The 14,195-nt window shown below is 40.2% G+C and overlaps 1 protein-coding gene across 7 annotated transcripts in view; it reads right to left on the reverse strand.

The window, feature by feature from the left end:
• The window catches only part of agtpbp1 (ATP/GTP binding carboxypeptidase 1), a 265,211-nt gene that overhangs the window by 171,778 nt on the left and 79,238 nt on the right, over window positions 1–14,195 (reverse strand). The window lies entirely within an intron of this gene.

Consider the following 14,195-nt stretch of genomic DNA (forward strand, 5'->3'; position numbering starts at 1 on the left):
CATAGGAGAAAACACTTTTCTTCCTTTGAACTTTGTCATTGCCCTGAGATGTAAATCGATTCTATTCTTCACACTCCATTTCTCTGCAACTATGTTCCAACAACAAGCAATCCTTGGTGCAGCAAGCAAGCCATGTAATTTGAAGGAGGAGGAAATGTGTGAGAAGAAACCAAAAGGCTTGGTCAATAATAATCTCACATTTTTTTTACAGTAAAAAATTTAAGTCAGACAGATTTATGAAGTGAATTCCAGAGAATTGTGGTTGAAGTACATCCTTGGAATGTGGGATGTGAGTTTCCTCCAACTGAAGCACCTGGAGGAAACCCACATGATCACAGAAAGAACATGAAAACTTCACACAAACACCACCTGAGTTCAGACTTGAACCATTCTCTGGCACTCCACTAGCTGCAGCATTGTGCTATCCACCTGACAATTTTTCTTCCTCCAATCAGTTGTTAGGACGCGAGTTGATTTTGCTTCAACTGCTGTCTCTCCAATTTATCCTCCAATATAGGCTGTAAGAAACTTGAGCATATTTGAAGACTGCAAGCCATCAAAAGCTCTGTGGGAGTGAATCTCATCATAGAATATGCTTTGCACAGTATTTAAATTCAGGCAAACAAGGATCTATGGTTAAGCTTCACAAGCCTCCATTCAAGGCTTCCCTGAGAATATGTACAGACACTTTGACCCTAAATTTTCCAAAAGTCAATCTCAGCTTCCCAGTTGTAGAGATTGTTGTAGCATATGATCCAACATGCTTAAATTCAATCTACTTTGAATGAGGGTTGATAAAAACTAAAATGTATCTCTAGCTTTCAGCCCAAAGTATAGAGATGCTGCCTGGCCTGCTGCGTTCACCAGCAACTTTGATATGTGTTGCTTGAATTTCCAGCATCTGCAGAATTCCTCTTGTTTGTGTTTTTTTTTAAAGTCATTTTGGCCATTCTCATGGCTGAACAGGTGTCAGCATTAGATTTCTCTTGCACTGTTGTTGGACCACAACTATCAGCACTGCAACATAACAATACACCTTTTATATTTTTGACAATCTTTTCTTTAAGTGAAAAGAACAATCAGCTGGAGGATCCAGTAGCACCTGTGGGAGAAAGGAATTGTTCATCAAGACCTGTGTGTGTGAGGATGAGTGAGTGAGTGAGTGCTTTTGAGAACATACTAGACATACCCAAACCAAAAGCTGTGGATGAACCAGGAGATTTGCAGTCTGCTGAGGGCTAGATCTGTGGCATTCAAAACCCATGACCCCACAACTACACAAGAAGTCCAGATATGACTTATGGAAAACTATTTTAAGAGTGATAAAGCAATTCCCATTGAAGTTAGAGAGGGAATCATCTAATCAGGCAGGGCTTGCAGCCATTACTTCGTACAAGGCAAAACCTAACATCATGAATGGCTATGATGCTTCACTCCCAGATGAGCTCAATGCCTTTTATGCATGATTGAAAGAGAGAATAAAACTACACCCGTGCAAATCCTTGCAACATCTTGTGATCTCAGAGGCCAGCTTCAGAACATCTTTCAAGGGGTGAATCCCAGCAAGGGGTCAAGCCCTGATGGTGTACCTGAAAGGGCACCGAAAACCTGTGCCAACTAACTGGCGGGGAATGTTCAAGGACATCTCCAATCTCTCACCACCAAATATATTTTTTTTACTTCCTGCCCCCTTCCTTTGCTTTCTGCAGAGGTTGCTCCCTCTGTTATTCCTTCGTCCATTCATCCCACTAATCTCCCTCCTGGCACATATCCCTGCAAGCAGTCAAAATGCTACACTTGCCCATTCGCCTCCATTCAGGGTACCAAACAGACCTTCCAAGTGAGGCAACACTTCACCTGTGGATCTGCTGGGGTCGTCTATTACATCCAGTACTCCTGATGTGGCCTCCTGTACATTGGTGAGACCCATCGTAAATTGGGGACCACTTCATCGAACACCTCTGCTCCCTGTGCCAGAAGTGGAACTTCTTGGTGGTCAAACATTTTAATTTCAACTCCCATTTATGTTACAACATGTTGGCCTATGGCCTCCTCGTGTGCCAAGATGAGGTCACCTTCTTCAAAAGGGTAACAGAAGAAGAGTAGGATGAGCCGCCTTAATGGCCATTGCCCAGCTGCACTCACATCTACTCTGATTAAGTGCTCTGAGAGGATGGTCATATCAGCTCCTGCCTCACCAAGGACCTGGACCCACTGCAATTTGCCTATCGCTACAACTGGTCTACAGCACAGGTGCGATCTCACTGACTCTCCACTCAGCCTTGAATCACTTGGAAAAAAGCAATACCTACGACAGGCTGCTGTTTACTGACTACACCTCAGCGTTCAACACCATCATTTCTCAGTACTAATTGCCAAGCTCCAAAACCTGGGTCTCTGTACCTCCCTCTGCAACTGGATCCTTGACTTCCTCATTGGGAGACTACAGTTAATGTGGATCAGAAATAACATCTCCTCTTCACCGACAATCAACACTGCCGCATCTCAAAGATGTGTGCTTATACCACTGCTTTATTCTCTCTACAGCTATGTCCATGTGGCTAGGCACAGCTCAGATGCCATCTATAAATTTGTCGATGACACAACTGTTCTTGGCAGAATTTCAGATGGTGATGAGGGGGCATATAACAGTGAGATGGATCAGCTGGTTGAGTGGTGTCGCAAGAAACAATCTTGAACTCAATGTCAGTAAAACCAAAGAATTGATTGCATCAGGAAGGGGAAGTCGAGGTTACACACAACAGTCCTCATCAAGGGATCAACAGTGGAAATGGTGAGCAGTTTTAAGTTCCTGGGTCCAACTTATTGATCCAATTTCTAAGAAGGCACCAGTGGCTATACTTCATGAGGAGTTTGGGGAGACTTGGTATATCACCAAAGATTCTCGCAAATTCCTACAGATATATTGTGGAGAGCATTTGAACTAGTCGCATCACAATCTAGCATGGTGGGGCCACTGCACTGGATCGGTAAAAGCTGCAGAACGCTGAAAACTCAGCCAGCTCCATCATGGGTGCTAACCTCCCCAGCATCCAGGACACCCACAAAAGGCGATGGTTCAAAATGGCAATATCCATCATTAAGGGCCCCTATCACCCCGGACCATCAAAGAGGAAGTAAAGGAGCCTGAAGACACACATTTAATGTTTAAGGAACAGCTTCTTCCTCTCTGCCATCATATTTCTGTACGGACAATGAACCCGTGTATATTACCTTGGCAACACACACACACAAAATGGAACACTACCTTGGTATTTTTTTCACTTTTATTTGCTCTCTTTAATGCACTACTGATTTAAATTTTTAAAATATATTTCATGCTGTAATTTATGGTTTTATTATTACTGCGTACTGCTGCCACAAAACAGCAAATTTCATGACAAATGTCAGTGATAATAAACCTGATTCTGATTTTCAGTTCCAAGCCCTGCATCGAGACTACTGCAGACTCTTATGTCTACTTTACAAGTTATTAGATTGGCTGCAGATTTATATTGCCTTATAGTCAGTAATGAGAGTACAATTATCCTTAAAAATATAGAACAATAAGATAGAAGAAAAGCCCTTCAGACCACAATATTGTGCTGAGCTAACTAAGATTTGTTCATTTTTCTGCAAAGCACCTCCAAGCATAATTTCACCATACCCATGAGGCTACTAATTTTTCTAATGATCTTTAAATTTTCTTAGCCCACCCTTATCAACTAGTGCTGGTTGATGGGAACAGTTAGCTAAAGCTATTGGCACTTCTAATTGTTTGCCACCATAACAATGTTCATTGCTAACTTTAGTACTTCTAGCTGAGTATATCTTAAGACTGACTGTACTCTAGCACATGTAGATACCCAAAACTTCTTTTGTAACCCCTGATGGAACAACCCACAACTCTTTCAATTGATCTGTTTTCAGACCTTGTTATTTCCTGTCATTTCTGATCTAGAAACTTTGATTTAGCTTCATAATTCTGCAGATACTACCACTACTAAACAAAGTTCCTCTGTGAAGAGACGCATCTGTAGGACTTCTCTGGTTAGCCTCTGAGTTCAGATTGCATAACTCCATGTCCCTTCTTCTGACAAACATAACACTTTTCTTCCTTAAACGAATGGAGCTGGGGTGAAAGGCTTCTCATGTTTGTAACAAGAATTCACATCACTTGCTCACCTATAATGCTGACCTTACTTCTGAAATGAAGCTTTCACTGCTGTCTTTGTACCCGACGCTACTATTATTCCTTGAAATTCAATTTTAGAAGGTAATTGTTTTCGGCAAGGACTGAATTTATTGTGCATTGGCTCTTGAACAGTCAACAACAGTGGCCAGACAGAGTAGCAGACAAAGTCATTGCCAGCAACCAGTTTCTTCTAAATTTAAGAATGGTGAACGAATTTAAATTCCATGGTGTAAATTGAACTCTGATCTCTACATCGCTAGATCAGCTGGCTGGATTACCAGTCCAGTAATATAAATGCTGCACCATCATCATCGGCATCATATTTCTACTTGGTGATTGATAAAATTTGCCAATTTTCTTCATCATTTCCATTAAGGATACAACTTTGCAACTAATCTGGTATTGGGAAATGAACCTGGTCAGGGGTCAGATCTCTCAGTAGGAGAGCATTTTGGAGATAGTGATCACAATTCTATCTCCTTTACCATAGCATTGGAGAGGGATAGGAGCAGACAAGTTAGGAAAGCATTTAATTGGAGTAAGGGGAAATATGAGGCTATCAGGCAAGAACTTGGAAGCATAAATTGGGAACAGATGTTCTCAGGGAAATGTACGGAAGAAATTTGGCAAAGGTTCAGGGGATAGTTGCGAGGAGTTCTGCACAGGTATGTTCCAACAAAACAGGGAAAGGATGGTAGGACACAGGAACCGTGGTGTACAAAGGCTGTTGTAAATCTAGTCAAGAAGAAAAGAAGAGCTTACGAAAGCTTCAAAAAACTAGGTAACGATAGAGATCTAGAAGATTATAAGGCTAGCAAGAAGGAGCTTAAGAAAGAAATTAGGAGAGCCAGGAGGGGCTATGAGAAGGCCTTGGTGGACAGGATTAAGGAAAACCCCAAGGCATTCTACAAGTATGTGAAGAGCAAGAGGATAAGACGTAGAGAATAGGACCAATCAAGCGTGACAGTGCAAAAGTGCGTATGGAACCGGAGGAGATAGCAGAAGTACTTAATGAGTACTTTGCTTCAGTATTCACTACAGTAAAGGAAAAGGATTGCAGGGATGACTTACAGCAGACTGAAAAGCTTGAGCATGTAGATATTAAGAAAGAGGATGTGCTGGAGCTTTTGGAAAGCATCAAGTTGGACAAGTCACCAGGACCGGGCGAGATGTTCCCCAGGCTACTGTGGGAGGCGAGGGAGGAGATTGCTGAGCCTCTGGTGATAATCTTTGCATCATCAATGGGAACAGGAGAGGTTCCGGACGATTGGAGGGTTGCGGATATTGTTCCATTATTCAAGAAAGGGAGTAGAGGTAGCCCAGCAAATTATAGACCAGTGAGTCTTACTTCTGTTGTTGGTAAGTTGATGGAGAAGATCTTGAGGGGCAGGATTTATGAACATTTGGAGAGGCATAATATGATTAGGAATAGTCAGCAAGGCTTTATCAAAGGCAGGCCGTGCTTTACGAGCCTGATTGAATTTTTTGTATATGTGACTAAACACATTGATGAAGGTAGAGCAGTAGGTGTAGTGTATATAGATTTCAGCAAGACATTTGAAAAGGCACCCCATGCAAGGCTTATTGAGAAAGTAAGGAGGAATGAGATCCAAGGGGACATTGCTTTGTGGATCCAGAACTAGTTTGCCCACAGAAGGCAAAGAGTGGTTGTAGACAGGTCATATTCTGCATGGAGGTCAGTGACCAGTGGTGTGCCTCAGGGATCTCTTCTGGGATCCCTTCGCTTTGTGATTTTTATAAATGACCTGGATGAGGAAGTGGAGGGATGGGTTAGTAAGTTTGCTGATGACACAATGGGTGGGGGTGTTGTGGATAGTGTGGAGAGCTGTCAGAGGTTACAGCAGGATATTGATAGGATGCAAAACTGGGCTGAGAAGTGGCAGATGGAGTTCAACCTAGATAAGTGTGAGGTGGTTCACTTTGGTAGGTCAAATATGATGGCAGAATATAGTCTTAATGGTAAGACTTAGCAGTGTGGAGGATCAGACGGATCTTGCGGTCCGAGTCCATAGGCCACTCAAAGCTGCTGCGCAGGTTGACTCTGTGGTTAAGAAAGCATATGGTGCATTAGCCTTCATCAATCATGGGGTCGAGTTTAGGAGCCGAGGTAATGCTTCAGCTATAAAGGACCCTGGTCAGACCCCACTTGGGAGTACTGTGCTCAGTTCTGGTCACCTCACTACAGAAAGGATGTGGAAACCATAGAAAGGGTGCAGAGGAGACTTAGAAGGATGTTCCTCGATTGGGAAGCATGCCTTATGAGAATAGGTTGAGTGAACTCGGCCTTTCTTCCTTGGAGCGACAGAGGATGAGAAGTGACTTGATAGAGGTGTATGTGATGGTGAGAGGCATTGATTATGTGGATAGTCAGAGGCTTTTTCCCAGGGCTGAAATGGCTAGCACGAGCGGGCACAGTTTTAAGGTACTTGGAAGTAGGTAAAGGGGAGATGTCAGAGGTAAGTTTTTTTACGCAGAGAGTGGTGAGTGCGTGGAATGGGCTGCTGGCAATGGTGGTGGAGGCGGATACGATAGGGTCTTTTAAGAGACTCCTGGACAGTACATGGAGCTCAGAAAAATAGAGGGCTATGGATAACCCTAGGTAATTTCTAAGGTAAGGATGTGTTCGGCACAGCTTTGTGGGCTGAAGGGCCTGTATTGTGCTGCAAGTTTTCTATGTATCTATGTTTCTAAGGTCAACCCACCTGAAACTATTTAGTTCCCTGTTTAAGCTACTCAAAATTTACCCTGCAATGCTAGATTTTAGATATTCAAAACTGAATGTCCAGTTAAGTTGTTAATGCAACAATATGGTTGCAGACTCCTGCACTCACTTGTGTGATCCTTTGTTAAATACTTGCAATTCTGTTATTTCAAACAGTTGTGGATTGAAGTAGTCCTCCAATTTCGACACTAGTTCTGTGAATGAATCATGTTTGGCTTCAGATTAGTAGGCATCATTACAATAGTATGCTGATGCTCTCCTATCGTACTATTTGCCTGCATTTTAAACATCATCCTCTCCTTCAAGATTATTGCAAGGCATAAAGAATATTTCCATTCTTTATGTGCATACTGTTACAGGACCTCATGCATGATTGTACATTCCTAAGTTACCAAAGTAGCATACAAGTTTGAGCAGGGGTCTTGTCTTGTTTCCCCAAATTAATAGTGATCCTGCTTCATCACTCAAAGTTTCCCTATCTGGGGTTTAATCTTCCTGTGAACAATTATCCCCTTTTTTATAAGAATTGTTTTTAGCTGTTCAATTTAGTGACTCACTGTACATCCAGGAAAAACTTTGGGTCTAAATGTTTTCCATCCCTAAGGTTCTGCAGTCTAAACCATTGATCAACACTGTTTAGAAAATGTTTTGAAGAGTTCCACAAAATCCCTCAAGTTTCCCCCATTAGATCTGATTTGATATTCATCATTTGATGTGCATTAACAGCAATGATGTATCTGAAGGTGGGCTCAGAGATACCCTTTCAATGTTTCTGAGTCTGCAAGAGATTTAGAACATGGGCCTGTACCTTAATGCAGACCAACAAGTAACATGACTTTGCATTAGAACTATAAGATCATTCCATTATACTGAATATAGTCTATTTGCATATTTACACCTCAATATATCACAATTTGCAATTAATAAGAGAATACAACTGAGCTGGGTAAAGAAAGAAATCATTAGGATACCTACCCTTGATTGTTGCACCCTTGACTGCATCGACACTAATAAATAATAGATTTTAATTACAGACCCCATTTCCAGAAAAGTTGGGATATTTTCCAAAATGCAATAGAAACAAAAATCTGTGATATGTTAATTCACGTGAACCTTTATTTAACTGACAAAAGTACAAAGAAAAGATTTTCAATAGTTTTACTGACCAATTTAATTGTATTTTGTAAACATACACAAATTTAGAATTTGATGGCTGCAACACACTCAACAAAAGTTGGGACAGAGGCATGATTACCATTGTGTTACATCACCTTTCCTTTTAATACCACTTTTTAATCGTTTTGGAACTGAGGATACTAATTGTAGTAGATCTGCAACTGGAAATTTTGTCCATTCTTGCTTGATATAAGCCTTCAGCTGCTCAACAGTCCGTGGTCTCCGTTGTCTGATTCTCCTCTTCATGATGCGCCATACATTTTCAATAGGAGATAGATCTGGACTGGCAGCAGGCCAGTCAAGCACACGCACTCTGTGTCTACAAAACCACGCTGTTGTAGCCCGTGCAGAATATGGTCTGGCATTGTCCTGCTGAAATAAGCATGGACGTCCCGGGAAGAGACGTCGCCTTGATGGCAACATATGTCTCTCTAAAATCCTAATATATGCCTCAGAGTCAATGGTACCTTCACATACATGCAACTCACCCATGCCGTGGGCACTGATGCACCCCCATACCATCACAGATGCTGGCTTTTGCACCTTTCGCTGATAACAATCTGGATGGTCGTTTTCATCTTTGGCACAGAGAATTTGACACCCGTTTTTTCTGAAAACTAGCTGAAATGTGGACTCATCTGACCAGAGCACACGGTTCCACAATCTTTCGGTCCATCTGAGATGAGCTCGGGCCCAGAGAACTCGCCGGCGTTTCTGCATAGAGTTGATGTATGGCTTCCTCCTTGCGTAATACAGTTTCAAGTTGCATTTCTGGATGCAGCGACGGACTGTGTTGAGTGACAATGGTTTTCCGAAGTACTCCCGAGCCCAGGTGGCTATAATTGTCACAGTAGCATGACGGTTTCTTAGGCAGTGCCACCTGAGGGCTCGAAGATCACGTGCATTCAACAGTGGTTTCCGACCTTGCCCTTTACGCACTGAGATGTCCCTGAATTCTCTGAATCTTTTCACAATATTATGTACTGTAGATGTTGAAAGACCTAAATTCTCTGCAATCTGGCATTGAGAAATGTTCCTTTTGAACTGACTAATAATTCTCTCACAAATTTTAGCACAAAGGGGTGAGCCATGACCCATCCTTGCTTGCAAAGATTGAACCTTGAATGGACGCTACTTTTATACCCAGTCATGATACCTCACCTGCTACCAATTAGCCTGCTTAATGTGGAGTCTTCCAAACCAGTGTTACTTGAATATTCTGTGCACTTTTCAATCTTATTTTAACTCTGTCCCAACTTTTGTTGAGTGTGTTGCAGCCATCAAATTCTAAATTTGTGTATGTTCACAAAATACAATTAAGTAGTCAGTAAAACTATTGAAAATCTTTTCTTTGTAATTTTGTCAGTTAAATAAAGGTTCATGTGAATTAACATATCACAGATTTTTGTTTTTATTGTATTTTGGAAAATATCCTAACTTTTCTGGAAATGGGGTTTGTAAATAAATAACTAATAAATGCGATAAAATCAAATAACCTACAAAGCTAACTGACACCCTCTTGAAGCAGCTTCTTGGTTGACATGTCAAGAGATTTCTGACATTTATTCAGCTTTCTTCTACAAAAGGAAAATAGAAAATGCTGGGAACATTCAGTAGGTTAAGCTTCATGTGGGGAGAGAAACAAAGAGAAATTGAGCTAATGTCTTATTTGAATGGAAATGTTAACTCTGCTTCTCTTTCCACAGATGCTACCTGATCTGTTGAGTGTTTCCAAGCATTTCCACTTCTCTACTGGATTTCTGGCAACGGCAGTTTTGATTCTCATGTTCTCCAAAGTTAGCGTCTCGATTTGAGGTGGAAAAACAGCACCGGCTTATATCCAATTCATTCTACACATAACAGGTTTCATCTGGCCACAAAAATTAAATACAGTACTGGAAATCCAGTAATTTCTACTTCATGCAATTGAAAGGAGAAAAACAAATATTACAAGCATGTCAAATACAATGCTTAAGCAGCCCCGTGAACATGAAGTTGGCATATAGTGTGAGAAATAACAATGAAAGTACAGAGAGCAAGTATCACATGAAAAGCAGATAGTAAATTACTGTCAGCACATCTCAAAAACCTATTGGATGTATCTAATTAATTATCAAAGGAAAGTCACCAACATGAGAAAACAAGTTAACTATATACAGTGTCTGATCGATGGCTTCTGCAGGTAAATACAGATAATATGTAGAACATAGAACATTACAGCACACTAAGGGACCTTCGGCTCATGACGCTGTGCCGACCTTTAAATCTACTTTAAGATTAATTTAGTGCTTCACTCCTACACACTCCTGCTTCTGCAGTCCCTATGCCCTCTCACCCGACTCTTACTTTTTCATTTTAAAATGAGCAATTTTTGCCTGGGGAAAAAGTCTCTGGCTATCCACTTGATCTATGTCTCCTATTATCTTGTACACCTCTATCAAGTCTCCTCTCATCCTGTTTCACTGCAAAATCATCTCTCATCCTCTTTCGCTCCAAAATCATAAGCACCAAATTGAGCGACATCTCTTATTAGAAAACTATTTACATGTCCATAGCTCAGACAGAAAAGTAAACATGATTTTTGCACCATTCTTTCATTACTTTAACATTTACTAGTTTGCATTATTTCATGATCTAATGAGACAAATAGCTCAAAGAATTACCTGTTAATATTTTTAAGAAAGCAGATTTAATATTACAGGTTGAATACCCCTTATCTGAAATGCTTGAGGCCAGAAGAGTTTTGGATTTTGGATTTTTTTGGATTTCAGAGTATATAACGAGATTGCTTGGGATCACCATAATTTCCAACTCTGAAATTATGTGCTATCAATTAGTAGTCTTTATCTTCACTTGTTCATCGCACATACTGTATGTGTTTAACAGTAAAAATTATTACATATCATTAATATAATGAAAATATAATGTGTGCAGTGTAACAAAAGGAGCACAGCAGCATCAGGAGAGAATACCTGAAACAGATCTTGAACAACACGAACAATGACAGGCTTTCAGTCTGCACCTACAGTGTCATGTTTTGATTAAAAAGTTGCATAACACTGTATTTGTATTTTACTTTTTTTTCAGGTTTTATATAAGGTATAAAAACAATCATCATAGACTTGTTCTGGTGCTAGATTTTTGAGATCCGCAGACGCGTTAAAAATTTAATGCCATGCCTTTTCTTAAATTTCTGCAACCAGCCTGCTGAATATTCACAAGTACTTTCAATTTTCAGTTCGTTGTGATAGATCTTTGCTTGTTTCACGATCAGCATACCGCTAAGTGACATATGTTCACTCCAACGCTGACAAATCCACTCTTTCAATACACAATCAAGATACTCATTTTTCGTTTAAAAACACTGTATAGTGTTTTTTCTATTTTTCATTAATTTCTGTTCACTACATATGTGAGGTCACCTCCCATAACTGTCTGTACGTGCAGAGACCTATGCATTGCTTGGACCCTTCCCAGTGTCTCGCGGAATTTTCCATTTGTGACGTCATGTCAGTGCTCAAAATAAATTCAGATTTTGGAGGTTTTCGGATTTTGGAATTTCAGATAAGGGTACCTGACCTGTATTAAAAAAATGCAAGTTCTCAAGGATCCAACATTAATTTGGGACGTACTTTCCTGCAGAGTACAGCCGTGGACAAAGTACCTGGGTATTAAAGCGTACTTTCTGTCTACAGAGCTGCCCATCACTGCTCCAGACTGTCAGTTAATTTTGTTGGTGCACACTACTAACAATTGCTGAAAAATTCATTTTATAGATTATCAAAAACACAGCAGAGGTCAGAAAATACCTTACCACATTTAAGAAGTTGAAGAAATAAAGATGGCCCTGTAAATTACTGGATATGGACAGCTGACTTAACAAATTATATTTCCAACTGGCTTGTCATGTCATGGTGCCAGAAATGTTATGTTTTGTAATGCCCAAACATAAAAAATAACTGAAAGCAAAACAGGAGAGTTGGGAGATAAGTTGTGTACTTCATTTTTACGTTAGCGAGGTGCGCACATATCATGTGGTAGCATCATGGTGTATGCAATTCACTTATTTTTACATAAAACCATAATGAATTATTTAAACAAAGAATGCTTAATCAAGATATTCACAAGAGTACTCAAATATTACTGAAATATTGAATATGCATCAAGAAAAATTTGAAATAAGAACATGTAGAGACTATCACAACATAACATGCGCACACACGCACACACACAGTACATTTGATACGGTAATTAGCAGTTTTGGGTTTGGTGTTCCACATACATTTTATTCAGTATCAGAATTCTTCAAGATTGAAGTCAAACCTGACACAGACGGGGAGAGAGAGAGAGAGAGAGAGAGAGAGAAAGCATGCACAGCTGTCAAGTTAATGAACAATGGTATTCACATTTGAGGCAATATTACTGCATCCACCACTGCCAATACATTTGATCCCCAATATCTTACAAAGCACAAGACAATTGAAAGTCACAAATACTGAAAAAGGAACTTGCCAAACAACTTCTGCATAATTAGCAGGAAATACTATATAAATGAATGTACAATTAAAAGTTATAGGTACAGTGTGCATCTTCAGAATGCACTCAAAAAGCCACCTAAAGTCTACAGCAACACATACAGAATGCTGGAGGAACTCAGCATGTCAGGCTGCAATCTATGGAAGCAAATAAAAACAGTTGATGTTTTGAGCCAAGACTCTTCATCAGCAATTATGCTTGAAACGTCTATAATGACAATTAGCCTCTGTCATTAACAAACAAAATGGTTTAAAATTGGAAAACAGCATAGCTAAACCAGCAAAAATAAATTCCTTTAACCAGAAATAGGACATACCATGAATATAGAACGTAAAACAGTATAGGCCCTTCAGCCCATGATGTGCCAACCCTTTAACCTACCCGAAGATCAATGCATCTCTTCCCAACTCTCCATTTTTCTTTCATTCATGTGCCTAAGAGTCTCATAAATGCCCCTAATGTATCTGCATCTACATCTATGACCACCACTGGCAGCTCGTTCCACACACCTACCACTCTTTGTGTAAAAACCCTACCTCTGACATCCACCTTATACTTTCTATTAAACACATTTTCACACTCTTCTGGATTGAATTCCATCTGCTATTTCTCAGCATCCTATCAAATTCCTTTTGTAACCTACAATAATATTCAACACTATCCTCAACACCACCAACCTTCACGACATCTGCTTAATAATCCACCTTCTTTATCCAAGTCATAGAACAGGGGACTCTGAACAGATCCCTGTGGAGCAACACTGGTCACTGATCTCCAGTTATGTTATATCTATAATGCCCTTTGCATTCTGCAGTATGTGCAAGCCAATTCTGAATCTATGCAGCCAAGTTTCCCTGGATTCCATGCCGTCCTAAATGAGCATACCATGGGAAATCTTGACAAATGCCTTACTAATATCCATATACACTATATCCGCTGTTCTGCCTTTATTAATTTGTTTTGATATTTCCTCAAAGAATTCAATCAGGCTTGTGAGTGATGACCTGCCCCTCACAAAGCCACATTGACTATCCCTAATCAGACTATGAGGTCATCGTCAAAGGCACTGCAATCTCTTCTTTCAGCTTGCTTAGTAACTTGGGGTATATCTCAACTGGCCTGGTAACTTATCTATCCTAATGTTTTACAAAAGCTACCGCACAGACCAAGTCTGCACTCCTGGTACATCTAGTTGTAAATGGCAGTGGATAATTAATCAGCTAAAAGGAGAAAACTGCAAAAATATCCCCATTAATGATGAAACAATTCAACATGCAAGTGCTTGAGTCAACGCTGCAGCATTAACAACGATCTTCAGCAGTTAAGGAGATCCATTTCCACTTCCTCCTAAAATCCCTTCAGCATGGAAGTTAGTCTTTAACCAGTTCAATTAACTGCAAGTGATAGCATGAAATGGATGAGAGTTCTGAATACAGCAAAGGGTACAGCACTTAAAAATTCTAACTATACTATTGAAGACTGGCTTCCAGAATTAGCTGCTCCTCTAATCAAGCTGTTTGTTTGAGCATATTTATAAAACTGGCA

This window comes from Mobula hypostoma, chromosome 16 (assembly GCF_963921235.1).
Source record: "Mobula hypostoma chromosome 16, sMobHyp1.1, whole genome shotgun sequence".
NCBI classification, from domain to species: Eukaryota; Metazoa; Chordata; class Chondrichthyes; order Myliobatiformes; family Myliobatidae; genus Mobula; species Mobula hypostoma.